This window comes from Dasypus novemcinctus, chromosome 18 (assembly GCF_030445035.2).
Source record: "Dasypus novemcinctus isolate mDasNov1 chromosome 18, mDasNov1.1.hap2, whole genome shotgun sequence".
Lineage (NCBI taxonomy): Eukaryota > Metazoa > Chordata > Mammalia > Cingulata > Dasypodidae > Dasypus > Dasypus novemcinctus.
Genome location: NC_080690.1, coordinates 57233733 through 57250761, shown reverse-complemented (window position 1 = coordinate 57250761; position 17029 = coordinate 57233733). Strand labels below are relative to the sequence as shown.

At 38.6% G+C, this 17029-nt stretch overlaps 1 protein-coding gene across 3 annotated transcripts in view; it reads right to left on the bottom strand.

Annotated features, from left to right (window-relative positions):
• The window catches only part of LOC101417557 (zinc finger protein 568-like), a 72263-nt gene that overhangs the window by 13932 nt on the left and 41302 nt on the right, over nucleotides 1-17029 (bottom strand). The gene's annotated exons all lie outside the window — the stretch shown is intronic.

The following is a 17029-nucleotide window of genomic DNA, read 5'->3' as shown; positions in this document are numbered from 1 at the left end:
AAACAACAGATTGAATAACATGCATTTGTTTCCACTCAGTCTTCAAATCCTACTAAATAAGAGAAGAGATAAAGAAGATATAAAACAAGAACAAAGGTAACTACTGAAAGTACAGAAGTACATGAGGTATGGCATATTTTTAGAAACTGGAAAATTGAAGGAAGACTGTCCATGGACAGCAAAACTGAGAGGAACAAAATGAAAGTACTTTTAAGGGAAAATGTCAAAATGTTGATTTCTGCCTCAAAAATGGTGGAATAAAGTACCTCAAAAGGTGAGGATAAAGGCTATTGCTGAAAATAGTATATGGAACAATTACAACACTCATCCTACAGAAGCCATAGTTAATTTTCCTCCACACTAGGATATGGAAAATATATTTCATGGAAAAAATGAATAACAGAGGCTCTAAGAACAGAAGAAAATTAGGAGGCTGAAGTGAAAATTTACATGTTGAATGGTGAGACTCCCCAATCCTCCAGTCCTTCTTGTCATCCCTCAATACTGATATTAGAAATATGCCTATATGTAAAAGACGGGAGAATTCTTCAGGAAAAATCGAATAGATTCAGGGGAAATCCCTATCATAACACTAGGTGAATAAAACAAATGGGATAGAGATTTCAGTGACCCACAGCCTTTGCAAAAACAGTTTAGATGTAACACTGAACAAATATACTACTGTCTTTGTTAGTCATTTGCTGTTATAACAAACTTCCAACTGGTTGGCTTAAGAAAGGAATTTATTGGCTCACAGTCTGGAGGCTACCAATCAATTATCAAAGTGTCAGCAGGCATGATTTCTCCTAAATCTGCTTATAACAACTGCCCTCATAACAGATTAAGGCCCACCCAGTTTCAGCTTGACCTCATCTTAAGAAGAACTCTGAAGATCACATTTACAATGGAGTTCACATTCAATGTATACATACAATGGAATATTATTCAGCTATAAGAAGAAATGAACTGATGCCTGTGACAATGGAGATGACCCTTGAAGACATTATGTTGAGTGAAATAGACCAGACACAGAAGGACAAATATTGTTTATCTCACTAATATGAACTGAATATAATGAACAATCTCAAGGAATTAATATCTAAAATGTAAGTTAGGAGAAGATAAGACTGAATGTAGAGAATGGGGAACTGATCCTATTTAGTGCTGGAATTTTTAATAAGGTTGATTGTAAGTGGTTGCAAATGGATAGAGGTATTGGTAGCACATTGTGAATGTAATTAACAGCACTGAATTACGTGACTGTGATTGAAAGAGGAGGTTTACAGTCATTTATATCACTAGAAGGAAAGCTAGAGGATGAAACATGAGACTGTAAAATATAGTCAACGTGCTGCAGACAATGAATGTGCTTAACAGTACAAATATAAAAAACATCCTTCCAAGAATTAGAACAAATGTATATGACTATTATGAGGTGTTAATAATAGGGTGGTATATGGGAAAAATACACCAAATGCAAAGTATGGCTCATAGTCAACAGTAATACTTTAATATTCTTTCGTTTATTATAAAAGAGGTACCACACAAATGCTAAGTGTCAGTAACAGGGGGGTTATAAGGAACATGGGGTTTTGTCTTTGGGACAATGGAAATGCTCTAAAATTGACTGTGGTGATGAAAGCACAACTCTGTGATTATACAGAGAGCCAATGATTGTACACTTTGGATGGATCGTATGGTGTGTAAATAAAACTGCTTTTAAACAAAAATAGTGATATAAAAAAAGTAATTAAAAAACTCTGTTACTGGACAAAGTACAAAAATTTAATTGTGAGGATAGCATAAAAGAGATTAAGGAGAGGTACATGAACAGAGATTTTATATGCTATTGAAGTTAGGTTGGTATTAATTTAAACTGGACTATTTTAGATTTAGTACATTAAATGTAAATCCATGAGAACCTCAAAGAAAAGAGTTTTTAAGACCACAGAAAAGAAAATGAGAAGATCAAAAATCTTAATTTAAAAGATCAACTAAACACAAAAACACAAAAAAGGCAGTAATGGAAGAAGTGAAGGAAACATGTTATTTAGAAAAAAGGAGGAGGAGGAGCAAGATGGTGGCTGAGTGAACTTGCCTTGCGGTCTCTCCTGGGAAGAGGTGGCTGGGCGCCATTGGAGGTTCTCCGGGGCCGGGCTTTTTCAGGATTTTTGCAGGGCAGGAAGTGTCTGGACATTGATTTGGTGGAAAGGTAACGGAGAAGATTGGTTTATAAGATATAACTTGGGAACTAGTGCCCGGAGGTGAGACCTGCACACGGGCTGCTCCCTTTTTGGGGGTGGGTGGAGCTGCGGTACCAGCGCGGTGGCTCCGCTTTTTGGTGGCTCTGCGGTGCTGGGGAGTTCGTGAGTCCTGGGCGGGCTGTTGGGAGGTTGAAGGGATGGGACGCCTTTGCGGATCAATTTGGGGAGACAGATGGTGTTTTGTTGTGAAGCGGGGGAATTTTTGATTGCGGACACAAATAATAGCGCTTCCGCCTGGAGCCCCGCCCCCACAAATCCGGCTGCTGATCTGCAACGGAATTAGATTGTTGGCAATAAAGGGACGTAATTGGGAAGTTGTTACAGGGTGCGGTGAGGGAGGGGAACACGTCTGGAAGCTGAGTGGGGAATATTTTGCGAACCCTGGGAATTCCGGTTTTGGAATCTGTTTTCCGCGTTTCCAACTGGAACCCAACCCACGGGCCCAGCTTCAGATCTGCGCCATTAAATTGGCTGCAGTGTAGAGGCGCCCTCACGTGGCCATTTTGTGGCAACACAGGGTGGGAGCTGTCAAAAAGCTGAATTGACGATATACCCACATAAATTAACCCTATTGAGTAAGTGAATTGCAGGGTTCAGACACAATATAGAGTTTGCAGATCTGACTTCCCCCATAGGGCTGGTACCCAGCTGCAGGGATCCCTGAGGGCTGTGTTACACTGAGGGGCTCCTAGGCTTCCTGTTGACCAGATTTGAGGTTGCCGGGTCTGAATCCCCTAAACTCTGGTGGCCCACACCCCAGAGTCTCACACCTCTTGAGCCTTCAAGATCTCAGACTTTTCACCCCTGAATCCATCATGCCCTGAAGTCCATCTGAGGTACCTGAATGCCCTGGCCTACAACGTTTGCGTTTTTTCTTTATCGTTTCATTTTGTTTTGTTTTCATTTTCATTTTATCTTATTTTTTTTACTTTTTTTAATGTCCTGATTGCTAATATTGCATTATCCCCTAGTCTTTTCTCCCAGAGTATCCCACAAAGTCTTTTTTTTAATTCAGTTATTTAGGGTTTTTTTTCCTGTTGTGGCTGTAGTTGGTGTAGCAATTGTGGGTCGTGTATATCTGTTTTTTTCTTTCCCCTACCTGTTCCCCACCCTTTGCCCACCCCCTTTTTCTTTCTTCCTTCTTTTCTTCTTTCTTTTTTTTTTTCTTTCCTTTTTCTGTTTTCTCTCTCCCTCTTGTCCTTCATTTTCTACTTATTTTATTTTAACTCAATTATACAATAGGTGAGGCAGGAAACACCTCACATTTGCTGGGTTTTCTCATCCTCCACTGCCTCATTTCTCTGTGAACTGATTTAGGCTACCTAAACTATCCCCTTTCCCCTACATCTTGATATCCACCATCATCTACTGTCTCTCCTATATTCCACCTCCCACCTCCCTTTCTTTGATCCACAAAGTGTCTAACTCTTAATTTCTAATACCTTTGTTTTGTTTTCTGTCTGTTATCCACTCTTGAAACTATTACCTTTCTTTTCTCTTTCCCTCTCTCATGAAAACAATAGCTTTTTAGCTCATACCATATTCCTCCCATATTCAGTCATCTACCTCATAATAGGTACTCTACCCACTGCTATAACTCTACACAATTTACATGAATCTAACCTCCATCCTCCCAGATCTCATATTCTTGCTTTGTTAACATATATCACCAATACTACTTTACACTTTTTCCTTGATTACACAATTGCCTTTCCCCGGCACTAATACTTTCCTTTAAAGTGAACTTAACCAGCAACAAGAAATTAGAATAAGAAGAACAAAGAGACAAAGAGAAGATATAACACTTACGCCAAAACAACAGCTAATTAATCTCCAAGAATAGACAAAGAAGCTAAGGAACTGATTAAACCCGTCAAGATAATATGATGACCAGACAGCAACAAAAATCTACAAACCAAACTAGTAATCAGGAAAACATGGCTGAATCCAATCAACAAACCAAAAATCAGGAAGGGGAGCAGAACTTTGCACAAGCAATGAAAGATCTAAGAACATTTATCACCGACAAATTTGACGAAGTAATGAAAGAGGTTAACAACATGAAGACAACACTTGGAGGGGAAATTGCAGACATACGCAAAAAGATAACAGATATGATGGGAATGAACACCACAGTTCAAGAAATCAAAAATACACTTGCAGCAAATATCAGCAGACTAGAAGAGGCAGAGCAGAGAATTAGTGATGTGGAAGACAGTACATCAGAAATCAAACAGATAGTAGAAGGGGACGATAAAAAGATAGAAAAAATCCAGCTAGGATTTAGGGACCTGAATGACAATGCAAAACGCTCAAATATACGTATTATAGGTATTCCAGAAGGAGAAGAGAAGGGAAAGGGGTCAGAAGGAGTGTTGCAGGAAACAATGGCTGAAAACTTCCCAAATCTACTGAAAGAGACAGACGTACATATGCAAGAAGCAGAGTGCACTCCACTGGTCATAAACCCCAACAGGCCCACCCCAAGACATATACTCGTCAAATTATCCAATGCTCAACACAAAGAGAAAATCCTAAAAGTAGCAAGAGAAAAGAAAACCATCACATACAAGGGAAGCTCCATAAGATTAAGTGCTGATTTCTCATCTGAAACCATGGAGGCAAGGAGGCAGTGGTATGATATAGTCAAGGTACTAAAGGAAAAAAATTTCCAACCAAGAATACTCTATCCAGCTAAACTAGCATTCAAACATGATGGAGAGTTCAAAATATTCACAGATAAACAGAAACTGAAAGAGTATACCAACAAGAAACCTCCCCTTCAAGAAATTCTAAAGGGACTTCTGCAGGAAGAAAGGAAAAAACAGGACAGGCAGAGTTGGAGGAGAGTGTAAGAGCAACAAAAAAAGACAAAAATAGAAGGAAAAAAAATACAAACAAAATATGACAAACACAAATTCAATCAAAATATGGCTAACACAAATAATTCCTTGAAAGTAATAACACTGAATGTCAACGGATTAAACTCACCTATCAAAAGATTCAGACTGGGACATTGGATAAGGAATTATGACCCATCCGTATGCTGTCTACAAGAGACACATCTTAGACCCAGAGACGCATGGAGATTGAAAGTGAATGGCTGGAAAACAATCATACAAGCAAACAATAACCAAAAAAAGGCAGGAGTAGCTATATTAATATCAGCCAAAATAGACTTTAAATGTGAAACAATTGTGAGAGACAAAGAAGGATACTACATTTTAGTGAAAGGGAAAATCTGTCAAGAAGATCGAACAATCATAAATATTTATGCTCCTAACAAGGGTGCCTCTAAATACGTGAGGCAAACGCTGGAAAAACTAAGTGAGACAATAGATGCATCTAAAATTATAGTGGGGGATTTTAATACACCACTATCTACCTTGGACAGAACATCTCAAAAGAGAATCACTAAAGAAACAAAACATTTGAACAGTATATTAGAGGAGCTGGATCTAATAGACATATATAGATCATTACACCCAAACACAGCAGGATATACATTTTTCTCAAGTGCACATGGATCATTCTCCAAGATAGACCATATGCTAGGCCACAAAGAAACGCTTAATGAATTCAGAATGATTGAAATCATACAAAACAATATCTCTGACCACAGTGGAGTCAAGCTGGAAATTTGCAAGGGACAGAGGCCCAGGTTTAACACCACGATTTGGAAATTAAACAGCACACTCTTAGAAAAACAGTGGGTCAAAGAGGAAATCTCAAAAGAAATCAATGACTACCTTGAAACAAATGATAATGATAACACAACATACCAAAATTTATGGGATGCAGCAAAAGCAGTACTGAGAGGGAAATTTATAGTCATAAATTCATATATCAAAAAAGAAGAAAGAGCAAAAATTAAAGAACTGCATATTTGAAGGAATTAGAAAAACAACAACAAAGTAACCCAACAGGAAGAAGAAGGAAGGAAATAACAAAGATAAGAGCAGAACTAAATGAAATAGAAAATAAGAAAGCACTTGAAAAGATAAACAAGACCAAGAGCTGGTTTTTTGAGAAGATCAACAAAATTGACAAACCTTTAGCGAGACTAACAAAGAAAAAAAGAGAGAAGATGCAAATACACAAAATAAGAAATGAGAAAGGCGATATCACCACTGACCCCACAGAAATAAAGACTATCATAACAGGATACTTTGAAAAACTATATTCCAACAAAAATGACAATTTAGAGGAAATGGACAAATTCCTAGAAACACATAAGCAACCCATATTGACGAAAGAAGAAATTGATGATCTTAACAAACCAATCACAAGCAGAGAGATAGAATCAGTCATTAAAAATCTCCCAACTAAGAAGAGCCCAGGACCAGACGGCTTCACAGGTGAATTCTACAAAACATTCCGGAAAGAACTGACACCAATCCTGCTGAAACTATTCCAAAACATCGAAACGGAAAGAACAGTACCCAACTCCTTCTATGATGCCAACATTACCCTAGTACCAAAGCCAAACAAAGACACCACAAGAAAGGAAAATTACAGACCAATTTCTCTAATGAACCTAGACGCAAAAATACTTAACAAAATACTTGCTAATCGTATTCAACAACACATTAAACGAATTATACACCACGACCAAGTGGGGTTTATTCCAGGTATGCAAGGATGGTTCAACATAAGAAAATCAATCAACGTAATACACCATATAAACAGACTGAAGGAAAAAAATCACATGATTATATCTATAGATGCAGAAAAAGCATTTGACAAAATACAGCACCCTTTCTTGATAAAAACACTCCAAAAGATCGGAATACAAGGAGATTTTTTGAACATGATAAAGAGTATATATGAAAAGCCTAAAGCCAACATTGTTTACAATGGAGAAATCCTAAAATCTTTCCCTCTAAACTCAGGGACAAGACAAGGATGCCCATTGTCTCCGCTCCTATTTAACATTGTCTTAGAAGTACTTGCTCGAGCACTGAGGCAAGAACCAGATATAAAAGGCATTCAGATTGGAAAGGAAGAAGTCAAAATTTCATTATTTGCAGATGACATGATCCTATATATAGAAAACCCTGAGAGATCTACAACAAAGCTTCTAGAAGTCATAAATGAGTTTAGTAAAGTCGCAGGTTATAAGATCAATGCGCAAAAATCAGTAGCATTTCTGTACACCAATAATGAGCAAGATCAGGAGGAAATCAATAAACAAGTACCATTCACAATAGTAAATAAAAAAATCAAACACTTAGGAATAAATTTAACTAAAGAGGTAAAAAACTTATACACCGAGAACTATACAAGACTGTTCAAGGAAATCAAAGAAGACCTAAATAAATGGAAGAATATTCCTTGTTCATGGATAGGAAGACTGAATATTAAGATGTCTATCCTACCAAAACTGATCTATACATTCAATGCAATCCCAATAAAAATCAACACAGCCTTCTTTAAGGAACTAGAAAAACTAACTATGAAATTTATTTGGAAAGGAAAGAGACCCCGAATAGCCAAAGACATACTGAAAAAGAAAAACGAAATTGGAGGAATCACACTACCTGACTTCAAAACATACTACAAAGCTACAGTAGTGAAAACAGCATGGTATTGGCATAAGGAGAGACACACAGACCAATGGAATCGAATTGAAAACTCTGATATAGAACCTCACATATATAGCCATATAATATTCAATAAAGCCACCAAACCCTCTCAACTAGAAGAGAGTGGCCTATTCAACAAATGGTGTCTGGAGAACTGGATAGCCATATGTAGAAGAATGAAAGAGGACTACCATCTCACACCTTATACAAAGATCAACTCAAGATGGATCAAAGACCTAAATATAAGAGCCAAGACCATAAAAACCTTGGAAAGCAGTGTAGGGAAGCATCTGCAGGATCTTGTAATAAGAAATGGATTCATGAATATCACACCAAAAGCACGAGCAACAAAAGAACTCATAGATAAATGGGACTTCCTCAAAATTAAAGCCTTCTGCACCTCAAAGGAGTTTGTCAAGAAAGTAAAAAGGGAGCCCACACAGTGGGAGAAAATATTTGGCAACCATATATCTGATAAGAAACTTATAACTTGCATATATAAAGAACTCATATATCTTGAAAATAAAAAGATAAACAACCCATTTAAAAAATGGGAAAAAGATTTAAACAGACACTTCTCCAAAGAAGAAATACAAATGACTAAAAAGCACATGAAAAAATGCTCCATATCTCTAGCTATCAGGGAAATGCAAATCAAAACTACAATGAGATATCATCTTACTCCCATAAGATTGTCAGCTATGAAAAAAACAGAAGAATACAAATGCCGGAGAGGATGTGAAGAAAGGGGAACACTCATCCACTGTTGGTGGGAATGCAGAAGGATCCAACCATTCTGGAGGACAGTTTGGCGGTTTCTCAAAAAACTAGCCATAGATTTGCCATATGACCCAGCAATACCACTGCTGGGTATATACCCAGCAGAACTGAAAACAAGGACACAAACTGATATATGTACACCAATGTTCATAGCAGCATTGTTCACTATCGCCAAAAGTTGGAATCAACCCAAATGCCCATCAACAGATGAGTGGATCAATAAAATGTGGTATATACACACAATGGAATACTACTCGGCTGTAAGAACAAATACACTACAAACACACGTGATAACATGGATGAGTCTTGAGAACCTTATGTTGAGTGAAGCAACCCAGGCATTGAAGGACAAATACTACATGACCTCAATGATATGAAATAAGCAAGCTGCCTCAGAGAGCAAGAGACTGAACGATAGGCTTACAGGAAATCGGGGAATGGGGGAAGGATGTGAGCCGACGTCTGCAGGGGTGGAATTTATGATGAGCTGGCAGTAAGTATGAACACAAAGAAGAGATAAAATGGGGGCAAGGGGTTGTCTTTGGGTGGGGCTTTGCGGGTTTGAGGGGGGTGGGGACGGGCGGATGGGTAATATTGCCCAAAAAGTGGGGGGAGGGAGGGGTAGCATACGAATATAGGAGAGTGTCAGGTGTTGGTTGAGAGTAAAATGCTGAGAAAATCGTATCAAAATATAATTAAGAGGGTTACCTGTTTAGGATGCTCGGAGAGGATGGTCTGATGCGGGATGGGCTCCTGAGGAATGTCTGAATGCTCATTTTGCCAGAGTGGGTGGTACCATTGGGTAGAGACCCAAGTATGAGAGTGGGGGTGGACCCACATCCTGGGGAAGACTAATGCCATCAAATAGAGGGAACTGTATCTCTCGAGGGAAAGGGTGGCTCCCAGGGCATTGGGGCAGTTGAGCAAGTTAGGCCCTGAACACTGTTGCAAGTATCTCTGGACGTGGCTCCTCGGGAAACGGAGGTTGGCTGTCACTGTGGGCACCAAGGGGATGGGAAAATGGATGTTCAATGTGTGGAACCAAGGTAAATCTGGGGTAAGAGAGGAGTTTCGCGAGAGTACACAAGGATGGATATAAAACATGTAATATTACACCATAACCATATAGGGGACGACAGACTGATAATGTAAACCATAATGTAAAACACAGGATAACTAACAATTTAGAAAACTGTATATCCTAAAGTATGCACCACAATGTAAGCACAGATGTCACCTTGTTTGAAAGCTATTGTCTCAGACTCTGTACATCACTTTAAGTAAATATGATGTGAATAGGTTGTAAGAGTATCACTGTGGAAGGGAAAAGGTTTTGTGGTGGATGTGTGGGAGTGCTGTATATTGTAGATATGAATTGCTGTGGTCTAGGGCTCTTGTGAAGAGAAGTTCAATAATTAGGGAAAAAAAAAGATAGCATGTAGAATTTTTCCAAGTCAACACGTATCCTATATCTAACCCTTAAACCCATCGCTATATGCCATTTTGCTAGTAAGGGATCCTGACATTATATTGGGCTTCAATTTTCAGGAAGTTCTGGATCACAGAGTGGTTCAACAATGGCAGCGGAGGAATACTGGTATAGGATACTATTGACAGGTGATATATGGCTGACAGGGAGCTATACAGGGCATATGTCCAGGGTGCATGGTAATGTTTGGATATACTCATAGTGGAAACAATTAAAAACTACAGCTGGGGGGGGGTACTGGGTTCCTGGCCAGGGGTGCTCTGTCGTGGTCCCTGGGGGAGCAGCGGCAGTCCCCCAGGTGCAGCGGCAAGGACCGGGAAGGAATGAGGGTCCAACAGTGAGCCCCTGATACTAATGACTATGCTTGTGAGCCTATATGCCTGAAATAAGAACAAGGCCTAGAGCAGCACTGTACTTGGGAATTTCCTCCTGACAGCCTTCATGTTACTCAAATGTGGCCAGTCTCGAAGTCAAACTCAGCATGTAAATGCAATGCCTTCCCCCCAGCGTGGGACATGACACCTGGGGATGAGCCTCCCTGGCACTGAAGGATCACTATCAACTACCAACTGATGATGCAACTGGAAAATGACCTTGAATTGAAGGTGCGATGCGGAGCAGCAGAATATCCCTGTCTACATATAATAACATAACTTTAAAATGCTGTTTGACCTAATGTAAGGGGGAAAAGGAAAGGAGAAATGAGTTTATATGGCTACGAGTCTCTAAAAAAGAGTCTGGAGGCTGTCAGAAAGATTGCCCTTATGCACAACTGAGCAGAGTCTAAGAGACAGATAAAGTAGATACAATCCCCAGGTATTGGTTCCTTGGAGGGCTAAAGAGACCCACAGGTTCTATGGTCATGGCAGATGGGGTTCACTGCCATGTCAGATGGCCCTTCTTTGGAGCTGGTGTTTCTGCATGACGAAACTGGACTCAGACGGGATCTCTTTTCATAAGACTTTCATGGTACTTTACTGGAATTGTAGTTGGTGTTGGGGTTTAAGATATATTTAGGGGATTTGAATCTCTGGACTGACAATATGATAGCCAGGCCCTGAGCCTCAACAGACTCCAGCTCCTACAATCTGATTTATTGGATTCACCTCACTCAGCTAAGATGGAGTTGAAGAAGGACAACCACCACACCATGGAGCCTAGAGTGCCTACAACTGAAAGCAGGAGGATTGCATCCAGTATCCATGTGGAATCTGGGCCTCCTCTTGACATAGAGGTGCAATGGACACAACCAATCCAAGGTCCACAGAGAAAAGGTGGCATTGGAGTGGGAAAAGTGGACATGGTGGCTGATGGGTATGGGGAATGGCAGGAAGAGATGCGATGTGGAGGCGCCTTCGGGACTTGTAGTTGCCCTGGATCGTGCTTCAGGGGCAATCACCAGACATTGCAAATCCTCCCAGGGCCCACGGGATGGAATGGGGGAGAGTATGGGCCATGATGTGGACCACTGACCATGAGGTGCAGAGATGCCCAGAGATATACTTACCAAATGCAATGAATGTGTCATGATGATGGGAATGAATGTTGCTGGAGGGGGAGTGGTGGGGTGGGGGTGGTGGGGTTGAATGGGACCTCATATATATATATTTTTAATGTAATATTTTTACAAAATCAATTAAAAAAAACACTTACATATAAAAAACTTAAAAAAATAAAAATAAAAAAAAAAGGAAATGGCAAAATGGGTGAAGAAAGTCTTACCTTTCCACTTGCTACTTTAAATGTAAATAGCTTAAAGTATCCAAACGAAATGCAGAGAATGGCAGATTGGATTTTAAAAAAGCATCACTCAACTATAAGCTGTTTACAAGACATTTTTCAAATCCAAAGACAAAAACAGGTTGAAACTGAAAGGTCACAGAAAAATATTCCATGCAAATAGTAACCAAAAGTGAGCTGGTGAGGCTATACTAAAATCATACAAAATATACTGTAAGTTACCCTGCTACAACAAAGAAAGACATTCCATATTGCTAAAAGGGGCAACTCATCATGAATATATAACAATTTTAATTAAATGGGATCAAACACAGAGCATCCAAAATAGATTAAGCAAACACAGCATGAGTAATAGACAGTTCTACAATAATAATTGGAGATTCAATATACTCATTACCAATATATCAAATAATGGACATAATATCTAGACACAAGATTAACAAGGAAATAGAGGATAAAGGAACAACAAAATAAACCAAGCAGACCTAAATATATATAAAACACTTCATCCACTAAAGGTAGAATATTCATTCTTCCCAAGGGAAGAGGGATCATTCCCCAGGAGAGACCATACAAGATCTCACAAAACAAGTCTCAATAAATTTTAAAAGACTGAAATTATATCCTCCAACCACAGTGTAACAAAACTAGTAATCAGTAACAGAAGGAGAACTGGAAGTTCATATATATATATGGAAATTAAACAGACTTTTTGTTTTTTTACAGCTTTGAGGCATTTTATTACAAAAAGTTGGTAATCATATACATAAATTTATATGAACTTAAAATTCATCACACATTTACTTCATTTCTTAGCTTGACCTTCTAGTAAATCTTTAGTTTCATTCACTTTGGCTGCTAAATAAGGAGATCCTCCCTTGTTTGGGGAATTTAAGAGCATAATTCATTGATGAGCAGCTCTTATTTTTCCTTTATTGGCAGTAAGGAGATTTTGGGAGACTTTGAAAAACTTGTTTTACTTGAGGCTCCATCTGCTTCATGGCTTGCAAAACATAATGGCCTGCAAGTCCTGCAGCAGCAATGGTCTGTCCAACTGCTACTACTGTACTGGTCATAGCTCCCACTTGGCTCCCCTGCCTCTAAAAGGAGCGCGGTTCATCCCAGCCCAAAGGTCATGGCCACCCACGCTTCTACCAAAAAGTGATGCTCACATCTCCAACAACTACAAACCTAAACACACTCTTATAAAACTAATGAGTCAAGGAAGAAATCTCAAGGAAAATTAGAAAACACAGAGAAATAAAAGAAAATAAAACAACATATGAAAATTTATGGGATGCAGAAAAGGCAGTGATCAGAAGGAAATGTATAGCTGCAAATGTCTGCATTAAAAAACAACAAAAAATCAATAACCTAACTTTACATCTTGGGACACTATAAAAAGAAAAGCAAACCAAACCCAAGTGAGGAGAAAGAAATGAGTAATAAAGGTTAGAGCACAGAAAAAGGAAATACCTCCAGAAAACAAAAAAACAATGGAATCACAAAACCAAACATTAGTTCTTGGAAAAGATCAATAAAATTGACAAATCTCTAGAAAGACTGACAAAATAGAACGCAAATAACTAAAATCAGAATAAAAGTGAGAACATTAGTAACTTACAGGTAAAAAGGAATTTGAAAGAAAACCATTGTTCCACTTTCCTAGCTGCTAAAACAAATACCATAAAATGGGTTGGCTTAAACCAGGGGTTCTTAACCTTTTTTGTTCCACAAATCCCTTCGCCAGTCAGGTTAAAACCATGCACTCCTTACTAAGTCCACACTATACTGTATATTATTTAATAAAAATATTGCACTAACACATTCCCACAAGAATAATGATTTTTTTGAATTTTAATTCAAGCTCACAGACCCCTTGTTAAGAATCCTTGCTCTAAACAAAGGTTCAGTTAGGAAATGATGCTCAGAAAGCTATAAGAGTAAGCAAGGGCAACAGAAAGATAATCATAAGCAAAAGCAAGGTTACCTGATTCTATGAAAAAGTCTTTTTCTCACTGTTTGGCTTTCCTGTTGAAAGGATTCCTTGCATATTTAACAAGAGAAGAATTCAAAGGATGTGAATATTTTAAAGAACCTGATTACTTAAAGCAATATTGTTGTAACTGTGACTATTTGCCTAGATTCTAAGCTCGTCTGAGGGCAAGGCTTATCTACATACCTATATAATATAGCAGCTTTACAAATTTTTGTACCTGTAGGCACCTGAATTTATTTATTAAAAAGAAAAAGAAGACAACACTGGGTGAGCATAGAGAACAATTTGAAAGCCTGCAAAAAAAAAAACAAAAACAAAACAGCTTATGGGAATAAAAGAAAACCTATGAGAGTAAAAATACATTAGAATTATATAAGAGCAGACATGTTCTGGCAGAGGACAGAATAAGTGAGTTAGAAGACAGCATTTGGGAAGTGGATTTGGCTCAACAAATAAGGCATCCACCTATCACATGGGAGGTCCAAGGTTCAAACCCAGGGCCTCCTGACCTGTGTGATGAGCTGGCCCATGCGCAGTGCTGATGCGTGCAAGGAGTGCCGTGCCACACAGGGGTGTCCCCTGCATAGGGGAGCCCCATGCATAAGGAGTGCGCCCCATAAGGAGAGCCGCCCAGCGCAAAAAAAATTGCAGCCTGCCCAGGAATGGTGCCACACACATGGAGAGCTGATGCAGCAAGATGACACAACCAAAAGAGACACAGATTCTGGGTGCCGCTGACAAGAACACAAGCAGACACAGAAGAATACACAGCGACTGGAGAGAGAGCAGACAACTGGGGTGGTGGGGAAAAGGAGAGAAATAAATACAGAATAAATCTTAAAAAAAAAGAGAAGAAGACAGCATTTGAACTGGCAAAGACAGGGGAATAGAAAAGAGGAAAGAATGGAAAATATTGAATAGGTTCTAAGGGAACTGAAAGACAGTGCGAAATGCACAAACATAGGTGTTATAGCTGTCCAAGAAGGAGAAAAGAATAGGAAAGAGGCAGAAAGAATATCTGAGGAAGCAAAGACAAAAAATTTCCCAGCACTGTGAAAGATATAAGTATCAATATCCTGGAAGGACAACATACCCTAAACAGAATAAATCTGACTAGACCTACTCTGAGACATTTACTATCCTGAATATCAAGTGCCAGAGATAAAATATGAGCTATCTATGTGCTGTCTACAAGTGACTAATTTATACACAAGGACATGATCAGGCTGAAAGTGAAAGGTAGGAAAAAAATATTCCACGCAAACAGTAATCAGCAATACTAATATCGGGCATGATAAATTTTAAATGCAAAACTGTTACAAGAGAGGAAGATGGTCATTATTTATTAATAAAAGGGGCAATTCATCAAGAAGAAATAACAGTAATAAAAATGTATGCACCTAACTTATGTGTCTCAAAATACATGAGGAACACTGGCAAAACTGAAGAGAGAAATAGAAATCTGTATAATAATAGTTGGAGACTTCAATATACCACTATCATGACTGGATAGAACATCTGGACAGAGGCTAAATGAGGAAACAGAGAGCTTGAATAATATGATATATGAACTTGACCTAATAGACATCTATGGAGTATTACACCACAGAAACAGCAAGATATACATTCTTGTCAAATGCTCATGGATTTTCGCTGGAATACGCCATGTACTTGGGTCACAAGTCAGATCTCAATAAACTTTAAAAGACTGAAATTATACAAAGCACTTTTTTTTTTTTTACCATAATGGAATGAAGCTGGAAATCAATAACAGGTGGAAAAAGAAAAAATTCACAAATATATGAAGATAAAAAAACACTTGATTTTAAATCAGTGGGTCAAAGACATTGCAAGAGAAATCAGTAAATAACTTGGGATGAGTGAAAATGATAACACAACATATCATACCTATGGGACACAGTGGAGGCAGGGCTGAGAGGGAAATTTACAGCCCTCAATGTTTACATTTAAAAGAAGAAAAAGCTAAAATTGAAGACTTAACTATACTTCTGGAGGAACTAGAAAAAGAATAGCAAACTAATTCTAAAGCAAGCTGACAGAAAGACTATAGCAGAAATAAGTGAAATGGCGAAGAAAAGAAAAAACAGAATCACAGAACCAAAATTTCTTTAAGAAATAAAATTGAAAAGATTTAGCTAGACTAACAAAGAAAAAAAGAGAGAAGATGCAAATAAATATAAATCGGAAAGGGGGGGAACATTACCACTGACTCCACAGAAATAAGAGATCATAAGAGGATACTTTGAACAACTGCACACCAACAAACAATGGAAACGAAATGGAAAATTTTCTAAAAACACATGAACAACCCATACTGATCTTAGAGGAAACAGAATCCACAATAAACCAATCAAAAGTAGAGAAATTGAAACAGTAATTAAAAATCTCCCTAAAATGAAAAGTTCAGGACAAGATGGCTTCACAAGTGAATAATACCAATCATTCAAACATCTAATAGCAATCTTGTTCAAATTCTTCCAAAAAAAATGAACAGAAGGGAATGCTACCAAACTCATACTATGAAGCCAAAATCACCCTAATAATAAAGCCACAGACTACAAAAAGAAAAAGAAAAAAAAGAAAAAAGAAAAAAGAAAAAATTACAGACAATCACTCTAATGAATATAGATGCAAAATTACTCATGCAGGGAAGTGGATGTGGTTCAACTGATAGAGCGTCCCCCTACTATTTAAGAGGTCCAGAGTTTGGTACCCAGGGCCCCCTGGCCTGTGTAGTGAGCCAGCCTACGCGCAGTGCTGCCACGTGCAAGGACTGTTGTGCCATGCAGGGGTGCCCCATGCGCAAGGAGTGTGCCCTGTAAGGAGAGTCACCCTGCGCAAAAAAAGTGCAGCCTGCCCAGGAGTGGTGCCACATACGTGGAGGGCTGATGCAGCAAGATGATGCAACAAACAGACACAGACTTCAGGTGCCACCTGACAAGAATGCAAGCAGACACAGAAGAACACACAGTGAATGGACACAGAGAGCAGACAAATGGGGGGGGGGAAGTGGCGGGGGGGAGAAATAAATAAAAATAAATCTTAAAAAAAAAAAATTACTCATGCAAAATTCCAAAATTCTTACAACTAAATCCAAAAGCATATTAAAAGAATTATACACCACAATCAAGTGGTTTTTATTCCAGGTATG